The sequence below is a fragment of the Tamandua tetradactyla genome, chromosome 22 (assembly GCF_023851605.1).
Source record: "Tamandua tetradactyla isolate mTamTet1 chromosome 22, mTamTet1.pri, whole genome shotgun sequence".
Lineage (NCBI taxonomy): Eukaryota > Metazoa > Chordata > Mammalia > Pilosa > Myrmecophagidae > Tamandua > Tamandua tetradactyla.
In genome coordinates, this window is record NC_135348.1 from 39,943,771 (window position 1) to 39,957,100 (window position 13,330).

General features: G+C 39.6%; 1 long non-coding RNA gene across 1 annotated transcript in view; it reads left to right on the forward strand.

Annotated features, from left to right (window-relative positions):
- LOC143666116 (uncharacterized) overlaps window positions 1-13,330 on the forward strand; it is a 29,997-nt gene that overhangs the window by 15,292 nt on the left and 1,375 nt on the right. The window contains exon 3 of the long non-coding RNA XR_013167401.1: window positions 13,179-13,307. This is a non-coding gene — a long non-coding RNA (uncharacterized LOC143666116). The remainder of the gene's footprint in view (window positions 1-13,178; window positions 13,308-13,330) is intronic.

Genomic DNA, 13,330 nt, shown 5'->3' on the forward strand with positions numbered 1-13,330 from the left:
TTTCAATCCACTCCAGACAAAGGCGTGGTGGCCATTGGTTCAACCCATACCAGACAAAGAGACTCAAAAATGCTATGATTCCTCAGGGATGTGGGCACACTTAGTCAAAGGGTTGCATGTGCTGGGCAGTTCAAGAGAGCTCAGCTTTGGGGAGCCAATGAAGAAGCTCTTGGCACCCTTCCTATCTCCTCCCGTTAGCAAATTTGGAGCTGGTCTGCATCTCTTGGTGGGTCCCTGGACCGGTTTCAGCTGAGAAATACTGACTTGGGAAAGTCCTCTCCAGTGTGCCTCTCCTCCTAGAATTTTTCATCCAGGCAAAAACAGCTTGAGACAATAAAAAGGATATAGGATACTGCAGAGACAGATAATCTGGGGGAAAGTCTTGTGGTTTCAAACACCTGGGAGAGGGAAGTCTGTCTCCTGGGAAACAGAAGAGATAGCCAAACTCCTGTAAAAAGGGGAACTTGAAAACAAATAACACAAGCTCAGGATACAAAGACCCAGAAAGGCAGGGAAACCCCTGCATATTCCATATGCATTGGACAGACATTCCTGATAGGAGGGCAGCAGCTCAACAAAATCTGTCTTATCACCAGCTGGTTACATAAACAATAAACGGACATCTCAGGGAATAAAGTCCTAGAGTTAACACTTTTAAATTTAAAGTGTACAGTGACCAAAAAGCAGTACAGGACAAACAAAGAAACAGGAAATGATGGCCCATCGAAAGGAAGAGGATAAAAATCACAAAAACACAACAAAGAAGATGAGAATTGGATATACAGAACAGTGTTTTAATAAACTGATCTTAAAATTGCCCAAGGAGATGAAGGAAAATACAGGGAAAGAACTAAAGGATATCAGGAAAACAATGAATGAGAAATATGAGAATTTTAGTAAGAGATAGAAATTTTGAAAAGGAACCAAACAGAACTACTGAATTAGAGACCACAATAGCTGAAATGAAAAACAAAAACGAAAAACACAGAAGGGCTTTAAGAGCAGATTGGAGCTGGCAGAAGAATCACTGAACTCAAATACACGACACGCAAAATGAGTCGGGCTGATAAGCAGAAAAGAGAAATCATTATAAAAAGAAAAACTATCTTGAGATACCTCTGGGACACCACCAAGCATACCAATATACATATTATGAGGGTCCCAGAGGGAGAAGAAAGAGAGAAAGATGCAGAAGGAACATTCAAAGAAATAATGAGAGAACTTTCCAAACTTAGAAAAAGATGTGAATATGCACATCTAGGAAGTCCGGAGAATACCACACAGGATAAACATGAAGAAAAATATAATCTATCATATTTTGACCACACCATTGAACACAAAGGACAAGGAGACAGTTCTGAGAGCTTCAAGAGAAAAACAATGTTATATACAAGGGAATTCCAATTAGATTGACAGCCAATTCTCATCAGAAACCATGGAGGCAAAAAGAAAGTAGATTGAGATACTTACAGTGCTGAAGGAAAACAACTGATAACCAAAGATTTTATATATGTTGAGGCTTTCTTTTAAAAATGGAGAGATTAAGATAAACAAAATATAAACAGATAAACAAAAGCTGAAATAATTCATCACCACCAGACCTGCCTTACAAGCAATGCTAAAGGGAGTTCTTCAGATGGAAAGGAAAGCACACTAGACAGAGGTTCAAAGTGGCAAAAACCTTCCAACAAAGAAAGCTCAGGATTAGATGGCTTCATAGGGGAATTATACCAAATATTCCAAGAACACAGCTCCAATTTTGCTCAAACTTCAAAAAAATTGAAGTGGAGAGAATATTCCCTAATTCATTCTATGAGGTCAACCTCGCCCTCATACCAAAGCCAGATGAAGATACCATAAGAAAGGAAAACTACAGACTAATATCTCTTATGAATATAGATGCAAAAAAAACTCAACAAAATACTAACAAACCAAATTGAACAACACAATAAAAGAATTATACACCATGATGAAGTGGGAATTTGTCCCTGGTACACATGGTTGGTTCAATGTAGGAAAATCAATTAATGTAATATATAACATTAACACAATGAAAGAAAAAAGGCACATGAGCATCTCAGCTGATGCAGAAAAGGCATTTAACGAAATCCAGAACCCCTTCTTGATTAAAAAAAACATTTAGAACACTAGGAATAGAACATTTCCTCAGCTTGATAAAGGGAATATATGAAAAGCCCACAGCTAATATCCTACCTAATGGTGAAATATTTAAAGCTTTCCCTCTAAAATCTGGAACAAGACAGGGATGCCCACTGTCACCACTGTTATTCAGCATTTTACTGGAAGCTCCTGCCAGTGTAATCAGGCAAATAAATAAATAAATAAATAAACAATAAAAAAATGGCATCTAAAGGAGAAAGTGAAACTTCCCTTTTTGCAGATGACATCATCCTCTGTCAGAAAATCCTGAAAAATCCACAACAAAACTCCTAAAGCTAATAAAATGAATTCAGTAAAAATGGTGGGGGCAACACCCCCAAATCAGTAGTTTCTAAACACTAGCAGTGAACAACAGAAAGAAGTCGAGAAAAAAATCCATTCATAACAGCAACTAGAAGAACCAAATATCTAAGAATAAATCTAACCAAGGATATAAAGGACTTGTACAGAAAATTTAAAAAACATTGCCAAAAGAAATCAAATCAGACCTAAAAAAAATGGTCAGATATTCTGTTTTTATGGATTGTAAAATAAACATCATTAAGATATCAATCCTACCCAAAGCAATTTATAGATTCAGTGCAATTCCAATAAAAATTCCAACAATCTTCTTTGCAGAAATGGAAAAACCAATCATATAATTTATATGGAAGGGTAAGGGACCCTGAATAGCTCGAACCCCATCTTGACAAAGAAGACTGAAGTTTAAGTTTTCCTCATCTTAAAACTTATTACAAAGCCACAGTAATCAAAGCAGTATGGTACTGGCACAACGACAGATAAACAGACCAATGGAATCAAACTGAGTCCTCAGAAATTAACCTTAACTTATATGGCTAACTAATTTTTGACAAGGGGTCAAATTGGGAAAGAATGGTCTCTTTAACAAACCATTTTGGGAATACTGGATCTCCATTTGCAAAACATAGTAGGAGGACCCCTACTTCACATCTTACACAGAAATAACTCAAAGTGAACAAAGATAAATATAGGAGCTAGAATAATCAAACTCCTAGAGCAAAACATCAGAAAGCACCTTAAGGACCTTGCACTAGGTGTAATGGCTTCTTTGACTTTATATACAAAGTACAAGCAACAAAAGAAAAAGTAGATCAATTGGATCTCATCAAAAATTTAAAATTTTATGCCTCAAGGGACTTTATCATGAAAGTGAAACAACAGCCTGCATAACTAGAGAAAATATTTGGAAGCCACATAACCAATAAAGGTTTACGATTCCCTATATATAAAGAACTCCTTCAACATAACAAAAAGAGAAACAACCCACTTTAAAAATGGTCAAAAGACTTGGATAGAGGGCGGGCCATGGTGGCTCAGCAGGTAGGAATGCTTGCCTGCGATGCCAGAGGACCTGGGTTCGATTCCCGGTGCCTGCCCATGTGAAAAAAAAACACCTGGCTAGATATCTCTCTAAAGAAGATACACAAATGGCCAGAAAGCACATGAAAAGATGCTTAACATCACTAGCCATCAGGGAAATGCAGATCAAAATCACAGTGAGATACCATTTCACATCCATTAGAAAGGCTGCTATCAAAAAATGGAAAATAACAAATGTTGGAGAGGATGCAAAGAAACAGGAACACTCCTTCATTGCCTCTGGCAATGTGAAATGTTGCAGCTGCTGGGGAAGACAGTTTGGCAGTGTCTCAGAAAGCTAAGTATAGAATTACTATATGACCCAGCAATCCCAAAACTAGATATATACCCAGAGGAATTGAAAGCAGGGTCTCAAACAGATATTTGCCCACTGATGTTCACAGCAGCATTAGTCACAAATGCCAAAAGATGAAAGCAACCCAAGTGTCCATCAACTGATGAATGGATAAACAAAATGTAGTTTTGTTTATCAAAATACAATGGAGTGTTATTTGGCCAAAAAAAGGGAATAAACTCCTGGCCACAAGAAAATGGATGAGCCTTGAAGACATCATATTGAGTGAAATAAGCTGGATTCAAATGGACAAATATTGTATGATCCCACTGATTTGAAATAATTAGAATAAACAAACTTATAGAGTCAGATCCTGGAATGTAGGTTACCAAGGAATGGGGTTCGGTTAGGGAATGGGGAGTAAAGGCATAAATGTACTGAGTTCCTATTTTGAAGGATAGAAATGTTTCAGTAATGGATGGTGGTGATGTTGGCACAATAATGTGAATGTATTTAACAGCACTGAAATATACACCTGAATGTGATTTGAGGGGGTAAATATTAGATTGTATATATGGTAACAGAAGAAGCAATTTTTTAAAAATCCATAGAACTGTACAACAGAGATAATGAATCCTAAGTTGGTAGTATGGTTATGAAAATATGCTCTCATTGATTATAACAAAGGTGTCACATCAATGCAAATTGTTAATAATAGGGTGGTATATGGGAATCCTGTATTTTATGCATTATTTTTCTGTAAATCCACATCTTGTCTAACAAAGGCAAAAAAAAAAAAAAAGAAAAGAAATCTCAAGTATCAAAAAACTACAGAGCCCGTGCAGTCAGAGACTTTTGGAGATGAAGAATAAAAATGCTCCCAGGGGAGCTTCAAGAAACAAGGAGCCTGGAGAGATAGCTAGCAGATGTCACCATATTTGCCATGTGCCTTCCCAGTTGAGAGAGAAACCCTGAACATCATCAGCCTTCTTGAACCAAGTTATCTTTCTCTGGATGCCTTAGATTGGACATTTCTATAGCCTTGTTTTAATTTGGACATTTTCACAGCCTTAGAACATGTAAACTTGCAACTTAATAAATTCCCCTTTTCAAAAGCCATTCTGTTCCTGGTATATCGCATTCTGTCAGCCTGCAAACTAGAGCTCCCCTCAACTAGACTGTCATCCATTTCAACTGGGCTTACAGAAAAATACCTACTCATCTCCCTTCTTGCTACTTTTCTGACTCAGGATCTTTCCATTTCTTACAAAGATTATTGTACATCTTTGAAGAGCTTCCATTCTCTCTCCCCTCCAAATATCCTCTATGTTGTACCTTGAGTGATCTTTCTAAAACACAGATTCTGGGCAGGCCACAGTGGTTCAGTGGACAGAGTTCTCACCTGCCATGCCAGAGACCTGGGTTTGATTCCCAGTGCCTGCCCATGCAAAAAATAAATAAATAAAACACTGATTCTTTTCACTTAAAATTTTAAAGAGTTTTTATCGATATATATATTATATAGTCACATACCATGTAATCATCCAAAGTGTACAATCAATGGTTCACAATATCATCATAAAGCTGTGCATTTATCATCACAATCGACTCTTCCGCTTTTTTTGTGAAAAATAACATATATACAAAAAAGCAATACATTTCAAAGCACATCACAACAATTAGTTGTAGAACAGATTTCAGAAGTTGAAAACAAACATTCTTACATTCAAAAAGTTCTGCTGAATGTCTACTATGTGCTAAGTCCTGATCTACATGTTTGGGATTCAGCAGTGAACAAAATAGATAAAGATGTCCTCATGAAGTTTACATTTTAGACGAGAGAGAGAGAAAGAATAAATGTTATACAAAAATAAGTGAGTATATTATAAAGTACACTATGAGGTGACAAATGCCAAGGAAAAAGTAGAGCAGAGTAAGGGGGATTGAGAATGTTGGAGGGGGGAGTCAGACAGTTGACCAGGCCTCAAGCTTCAATAGAGAAGTCATTAAAAGAAAAGGCGATATTTAAGCAAAGACGGAAGAAGGTGAGGGAGTTAGCCATGAAGAGTTGGGCAAAGAGAATTTCAAGCAGTGTATGACTGAATTGTAAAGACCTAAGGTAAGAGCTCTCATGCCATGTTTTAGAAAGAATGAAAAAGGAAGCCAGTGGATATAGACAGAGTGTAGACAGAGATGCAGTCAGAGAAGATTGTAAGGGCTTTGGCAGTTGAAAAATAGAAGCCACTGGAGAGTTTTCAGCAGAGGAATGATATTAACTGGCTTAAAATTTTTAAAGGACCACTCTGATGTGCTGAAAGTAGATTTTGGGGGGAGGAGGTGGGAGGTGGGAGCTGTTTGGGATTCTGGGGGAGCTCAAGAGTTTGGTTTTAGAATGATAAGCCTGAGGTGTTGTTTTAGTTTGCAAGCTGCTGGAATGCAGTATACCATTAATGGGACAGCTTTTAAAAAGGGAATCTATTAAGTTGCAACTTTACAGTTCTAAGGCCATAGAAATGTCCAACTAAGGCATCCAGAGAAATACCTTAACTCCAAAGAAAAGGGCCAATGAAGTTCAGGGTTTCTCTCTCAGCTAGGATGGCACATGAGGACATCTGTTAGCTTTCTCTCCTCATTTCATAAGGCTTCCCCAGGGGCATTTTTCTTCTGGATCTCCAAAAGTATCTGTCTGGGTGGGCTCTGTTGGCTCTGTTGACTCTGAAGCTTTTTCCAAAATGGTTCCCTCTTAAAAGACTCCAGTAAGCAATCCCACCTTGAATGGGTGGAGACACATCTCCATGGAAATCATCTAATCAAAAGTTACCACCCACAATTGGTGGATCACATCTCCACGGAAACAATAAAAAAGATCCCATCCAGCAATATTGAATGAGGATTAAAGAACTTGGCTTTTCTTGGGTACACAACAGATTGAAACCAGCACAGATATTTATTAACATTTGTAATAGTTTGCTAATGCTGCTGGAAAGCAATATACCAGAAATGGAATGGCTTTATAAAAGGGAATTTAGTAGGAGACAAGTTTACAGTTCTAGTGCCAAGAAAGTGTCCAAACTAAGGCACCAACAAGAGATTACCTTCACTCCAGAAAGGCTGATACTGTCTGGAGCACTTCTGTCAGCTAGGAAGGCACATGGCTGGCATCTGCTGGTCCCTTGCTCCAGGGCTCTGTTTCTTTCAGTCTCAGTTTCCTGTGGGGGTTCCTCACTTGGTGTCTGTAGGATTTCACTTAGCTCCTCCAGGACACATCTCTGGGTTCTGGCTTGTTTAGCATCTCATGAGAAGGCACATGATGACATCTCCTGGGCTCTGCATCTCCAAACGTCTGGATCTCGGTTTAGCTCTGTCAGCTCTGAAGCACTATTCTTCAAGCATCTGCATCTACAAGTGTCTCTATTGGCTCTAAGATTTGTCCAAAATGTTTCCTCTATTAAAGGACTCCAGTAAACTAATCAAGACCCACCTTGAATGGGCAGAGTCATATCTCCATTTAATCAAAAAGTCACACCCAAAATTGGGCAGGGCACATCTCTGTAGAGATAATCTAATCAAAAGTTTCCACCCTACAGTATTGAATCAGGATTAAAAGTAACAGCTGCCCTCACAAGATCGGATCAGGAGCAAAACATGGCTTTTCTGGGGTACATAATAGTTTCAAACCAACACAACATCTAAATGAGGATGCCAGATATGCAGCTGGATCCGTAAGCCTAGAGTTCAGGCAAGATATCTGGTCTGGAGTTATAATAATAAAAGCTAAGCATTTTATATATGCTAACACAGTTAATCCTCACAACAAACCCCAAGAGGTAGTAGGAAACATCATCCATAACACATACCAGAAAACTGAGGCACAAAGAGATTAAGTAACTTGTCTGATGTTACAAAGGCAGTTTGTGGACGAACTGTCACTTGATCTCAGAATCCATTCCTTGAGCCCAATGCAGGTAGTAAATCTGAGCATCTTCAGCATATGAATGATAAAGACTTGAGACCACACAAGGTCACCAAGAGAATATGATAGAGAAACAAGGTCTGAGGAATTAGCTTCAAAATAACATGGGTTAGGGCAGTGCAACAGTGCCTCAATGGCAAGAATTATCACTTGCTGAGCTGGAGAACCGGGTTCGATTCCCAGAGGCTGTCCATGCCAATAATTATAGTAATAATAATAATAATAATAATAATAATAATATGGGTTAAGGCCAAGGGAAGTAGTTGGGAATATAAATGAAATGATTGGCTCTGAGTAGGTAAATGTTGGAGCTGGGTAATAGGCACATGGGAGTTCATTGTACTTTGCTGCTTACTTTGTATATAACTAAAATTTTCTATACTAAAATGTGAAAAACAAAGATAGAGAGAAGAAGAGGAATTATCAAAGGAAAACAAGAATGAACATTAGTGAGACAGAAGAAAACTAGAAGAACGTGTTTTGGAAATCAACTGCTCTGATTGTCTACCGGAACGTAACAGAGTAACTCAAAACTTCATGGCTGGGGGATTCAAGGTACTTCAGTGGTAGAATTCTCACCTGCCATGCAGGAGACCCGGGTTCAATTCCTGGCCCATGCACTCCCCCCTCCCCCACAAATTCAACAAATGGTGCTGCAATAATGGAATACTCACATGAAAAAAGAATGAAATGTGACCCCCACCATACAGCATACAAAACTCCACGTCTTAAAAAATGGCAACCATTGATTTTGCTCACAAATCTGCAATTTGCGTGGGGCTCAGTGGGGACCCATCATGTCTGCTCTCACAGTGTCCACTGGGATAAATCTGCTTGGTCTGAGGATTTATCTCCAAAGTGGCTCACTCACATAGCTGGCAAGTTGCTGGCCTCAGCTGGGAGCTCAGCCAGGGCCAGACAGTCCTCTCTTTATCTAGGGTCAATCCCCAGATTTACTAAAGATAAGTAGTGCAAATGGGAATTGCTTGAAACTTCTTCAAGCATGTGCCTTTCTATCGACTGACAAATGATCCTTCGGAGAATACACAGAAAGATCCCACCAATGCTGGGATTGTTTCCTTTACAATAATTATAGGAAATGAAAGCACATTTGTTATTTAGGTCCTTTTAAATGCCAGGCAAGCTCCTGAACTTTACAGTAAAAGATGCCTGAATTTTATGGATACTCTGGTTACAGCTCCTCCTTGTAACTTCTCCTTTGTAAAATACTTTAAAAAGCCGCAAGTAGCGCTGCAGAAGGTGAAAAGGTGTGTGCAAATTGTTTTGACTCTGACAAATAATAAACAAGAAAACAGAAATCAGTTTTTTCCTGAACTTCTTACTTATCATTCAAATAGTTCAGTTTATGGGGTTTTGGAAGGCTTTGCCCGTGGTCCGGCGATGCTGTCCGCCCTTGCCTGCATTTGAAGGTATTGCCGTTGAAGTCCACCAGAAGTCATGGAGAACTTCTAACTGGAGTGCCATGTCTTTCCCCAAGCACATGTGGCAAGTTTCAGAGGACAGGGGACAGCTGTTCTCAACTCCCCTCCAGGTCCTGAGAAAAGTGTAGTCCCCCCACTTGCTATTGAACTTACACCACTGGGACTTTTGGGCTGTTGCAGAAGAACTGAGGAGGGAACCATTAAAAAAAAACACACAGAGAACTGAAAGGCAAATTTGGTCCTGTTTTCCCCATTTCTGTTAATTTGAAAGTCACAGGGGACGTCTGAAACCATCCAATGTGACTTAGTACATATTTTGCTCATGATGCAGTGTTCTTGAAAGTTACAGCTTTGCCTGCATTTTATTCTCTGAGAACAAATAAGCCGGCTTTTCTCCTTGGTGAAACATTTAAAAGCATCATCCTCAACAGTAGTCAGCTTTCATTGACCCATGTCATGGGGCAAAGTTGAAGTGTTTCTCAAACACTCAAAGACTTGAAGTAATTCTCAGGTATTACCCTCTACCTTCCATTAGTGTTTCACGGAACGTAAGGAGGCATTTGGAGAGCAAACTCGACTTCACTATGGTTCCAAGTAGACTTGGAGTGCTGTCCTTCCTTTGCCTCTCTCATCATTTGTTTGTGCTTACGACTTTCTTGGTGGAGTCCTCTCCTCCTTGGTTTCCAGGAGATCCTTCTCTTCTGATTTCCTCTACCACTCAGTTGCTCTTCCTTAGTTTCCTCACAGACTCTTCTTGAGCTTCTCACACGTCCTCAGCACCGGTCCACTTCTCTCTTTACAGTCTCTCAGTGGCCTCATCCTCACGGTACTGCCGTTTCTGGGGCAACGGTGGCAGTGGCAATAGTAGCAATGGCAGTTAGAGTAACGGCACTTGTGGCAGAGATAGCAGCTGGAGAGTAACAGCACCACCATATTGTTTTCAACTTTAATTATTGTAATAGCTTTCTACAAATGTCTTTGATCTTGCCCTTTCTTATTGCATCCTTCAAACAGCCACCCACAATGCAGACCCAACCTTGTTGCTCTCTCTACAACAACAATGGTCTTTGAATAAAATCTAAATTCTTACATGATATAAAAGACCTGTTACTACCTTACCCTGTGTATCTCAACCCTCTCTACCTCAGCCCTGCCACTAGCACATGTATCCTCCACTGTGACCATGTTACAAGCAACTTGTACGCCATCATATATGCCATGCTGTTTATCACCTCTGTTCCTGGAATGCCCTTCTCTTTGCCTCTTGCTCCACTCTCAACCCAGCTAACTCTATACATCCTTCCAGAAGAGCTAAGGTGATGCTTCCTCTCCAGGAATGTAATCCCAACCTTTCAAGCTATATTACGTGTTCATTCTATGTGCTTCTCTTATTACAGCAGACAATAATTATGATTTTGCTGTTTGTTCATTTGTTTGTGTCCTTCTGTCCAGTATGCCTAGTACTTAATTGCAAGTGCATTATAGATACTTAATAGGTGTTGACTGAATGGATGAATGAATGAATTATAACTCAGTCATGCATTAAAACATGGACTGCTTTTCTTTTTCCAGTTCCAACTTGCTTTATCCCCTGAATTTGCTCAGAGTCTAGCAAGGGAGACAGAAATGTAAATAGATAGTCATCGTATATGAATTTCAGAGGATTCATGACCCTCTTAAGCACATCCAACCAATGAACCAAATGAGGAAATGGACATGCAGAGAAGACAAATGAGAGTGCATCACTGTTTGGTGAGGTACCATGGCAGAACTTTGTCAGGTCTTTGTTTTGCAAAATGAAGGCCAAAGAATGTAGGGCCACAGCCTGCCCTCTGGAATAACAGTAACCCACCAATCAGCATCTTTGGGTCTAGTCATTCAACCAGTGATCAATCCACGTAACCAAGGGCTTGACAAGTGACTTTCTAAAGTGCTTCATGGTAACATTTTGCTTTGCTCTGATCTACCAACCTCATAATCTTTAACAACAACAAAAAATATACAGTGGCTTTTGATTCCTCTGAATTTTGTCCACATAAAGCCTTAAGAATCTGTTTTCTTATGTCCTCTGTGCTCTGACCACTGTCCAAGACGAGTTTCCATTCTCGTTCTCTAACCTCACCTCCCTCGACTGGTTTCTTTTCTACTTCCCTGGCCCTGCTCTCAGCAGTCTAACTCCCAGCACATGGCTCCTCATCTCAGCACCTGCCCTTTGAGCTTCCCACTCTTTTTTTTAATTAGAAATTGTTCTCCCACATTGAGCTTTTTTACTTCAGTACCCCCCCTTCTACTTTGGGCCAGTCCTATACTATGGGACTTTTTCCGTTTTCCACCTTCTAGTTCAACAGCTTTTGATCTGCTCTCACCCAGGCAGCAGCTTATAGTTTACCCAAAATTTAACCTCCAATGTCCCCATTTACTTCACATCTATGATCTTTGCTCACAGTAACAAAAAGCATTACAGACTCACAAGGTATTGGGTCAGGGTTCCTACATCTCATTTCTCTTTGCAATTGGTATGACCTTGGTCTGAGTTAACTGGCTCAACATGTTAGGGTTGTAGTTTTCAAGTTTTTGTGTGCTACAGAATTCCTTATTCAAATGAAATCTTAAAGTATCAGCAAAGAACACTCAAAATGCAGACTTGCTCTGGCCAAAGTGGGTATAGAAGTCTGGAGCCCCCTTTGCCTCTCATTTCCATGGCCCTTAGAAGATTCTGCAGAACCTGAAGGAACCATTGGGTTAGAGCACATTCTAATGAAGTCCAAGTGGCAAGCTCCTACCACCGGGTCAGGTTTCACCATAGGATGTACAATACCCCAGAGAGCAACATGTAATATGAGCAGACCCTGGAAAAAGCCTGCTGGGATTCAAACCCCCACTCCCCACTTACTAGTTGAGGATCACTGGGCAATTACTTCACCACTCTATGCTTAAGCTTCCTCATCAGTAAGGCAGGTATCATAATGGTTTCAGCCTCTTAGTTTATTAAGAGGGTGAAATGAGTTCAGACATAGAGAGGGATTAGTAGAATGCCTGACCCAGAGATGTGGTAGAAAAAGATTTGCTATTATTATCTTCCAAAATCATATCACCATTTTCAAGGGAAACCTGGGATGAAAGTATAACTGATCAGCATAGTCCTTGTGCTATCCCAGAACACAGCCTGTGGTCAACTGTCAGCACTGCCTCCTCTTATATGAGGTACCACAATTGTCCCTTTGCAGATCGCCTCTTGCAGTACATGAAATGGTAGCTCAGTGCCTTAAAAGGGGGCATTGACTTTATCCAACACAGAGACTTGTTCCACAAAGGATTTTACTTCTCAACGTTTAGTATTCATTTAGGTCAAGTGAAAGATTGTACTCAGTGCACAGCTTGTCAATGGAAATAGACCAGACCATTTGATTAGACTTGTAAATCTAAGGTTAATTGGGAGTTCAGTATTGCAATTCTAGTATATACAGTATTTGGTATGTTTGTATATTTCCGTTCCCTGTTTATAGCTACAAACATATGCCATTAATTTATAATTTTACTTCCATAGGTCTTACCAGAGCAACACAAGTGAAGAGATTAGTCATTAAACACAGAAGGATTTTGAGAACAGGACATAAAATTTAAAGACGGTTATACACTGAAAAAAGAATTATGTAAGATGTAAGGCAACAGAATATTAGCTGCTAAATCTTTGAGATAATACATTTTTACAGGTTGTTTTTAATAATTCTGGCTATATTGTACTTTAATCTGTGGTCCTATCAGCTAAGCTAAGTAACTCCCAAGGAAAGAAGGATATAGGCCTTTCAAAGTAGTGGAAATAGGTCTTTCAAATGAAAAAAAATTCAAATTTTTTCTTTTCTGTTTGTATTTTCTTTATTACTTTTTGCCCACTAAACTGCTGCAGGAAATGGAGAATGCAGAACTGACCACTCCCTGAGTGCTCACTTTCCTGACTGAAACCTGGAATAAGACTGGATCTGAGGTTCTTAAGGCTCAGGCCAAATCAGACCCTTTCCTGGTGAGCGTGAGAAAGGTAGGAATAGCCTTGCAGCATCT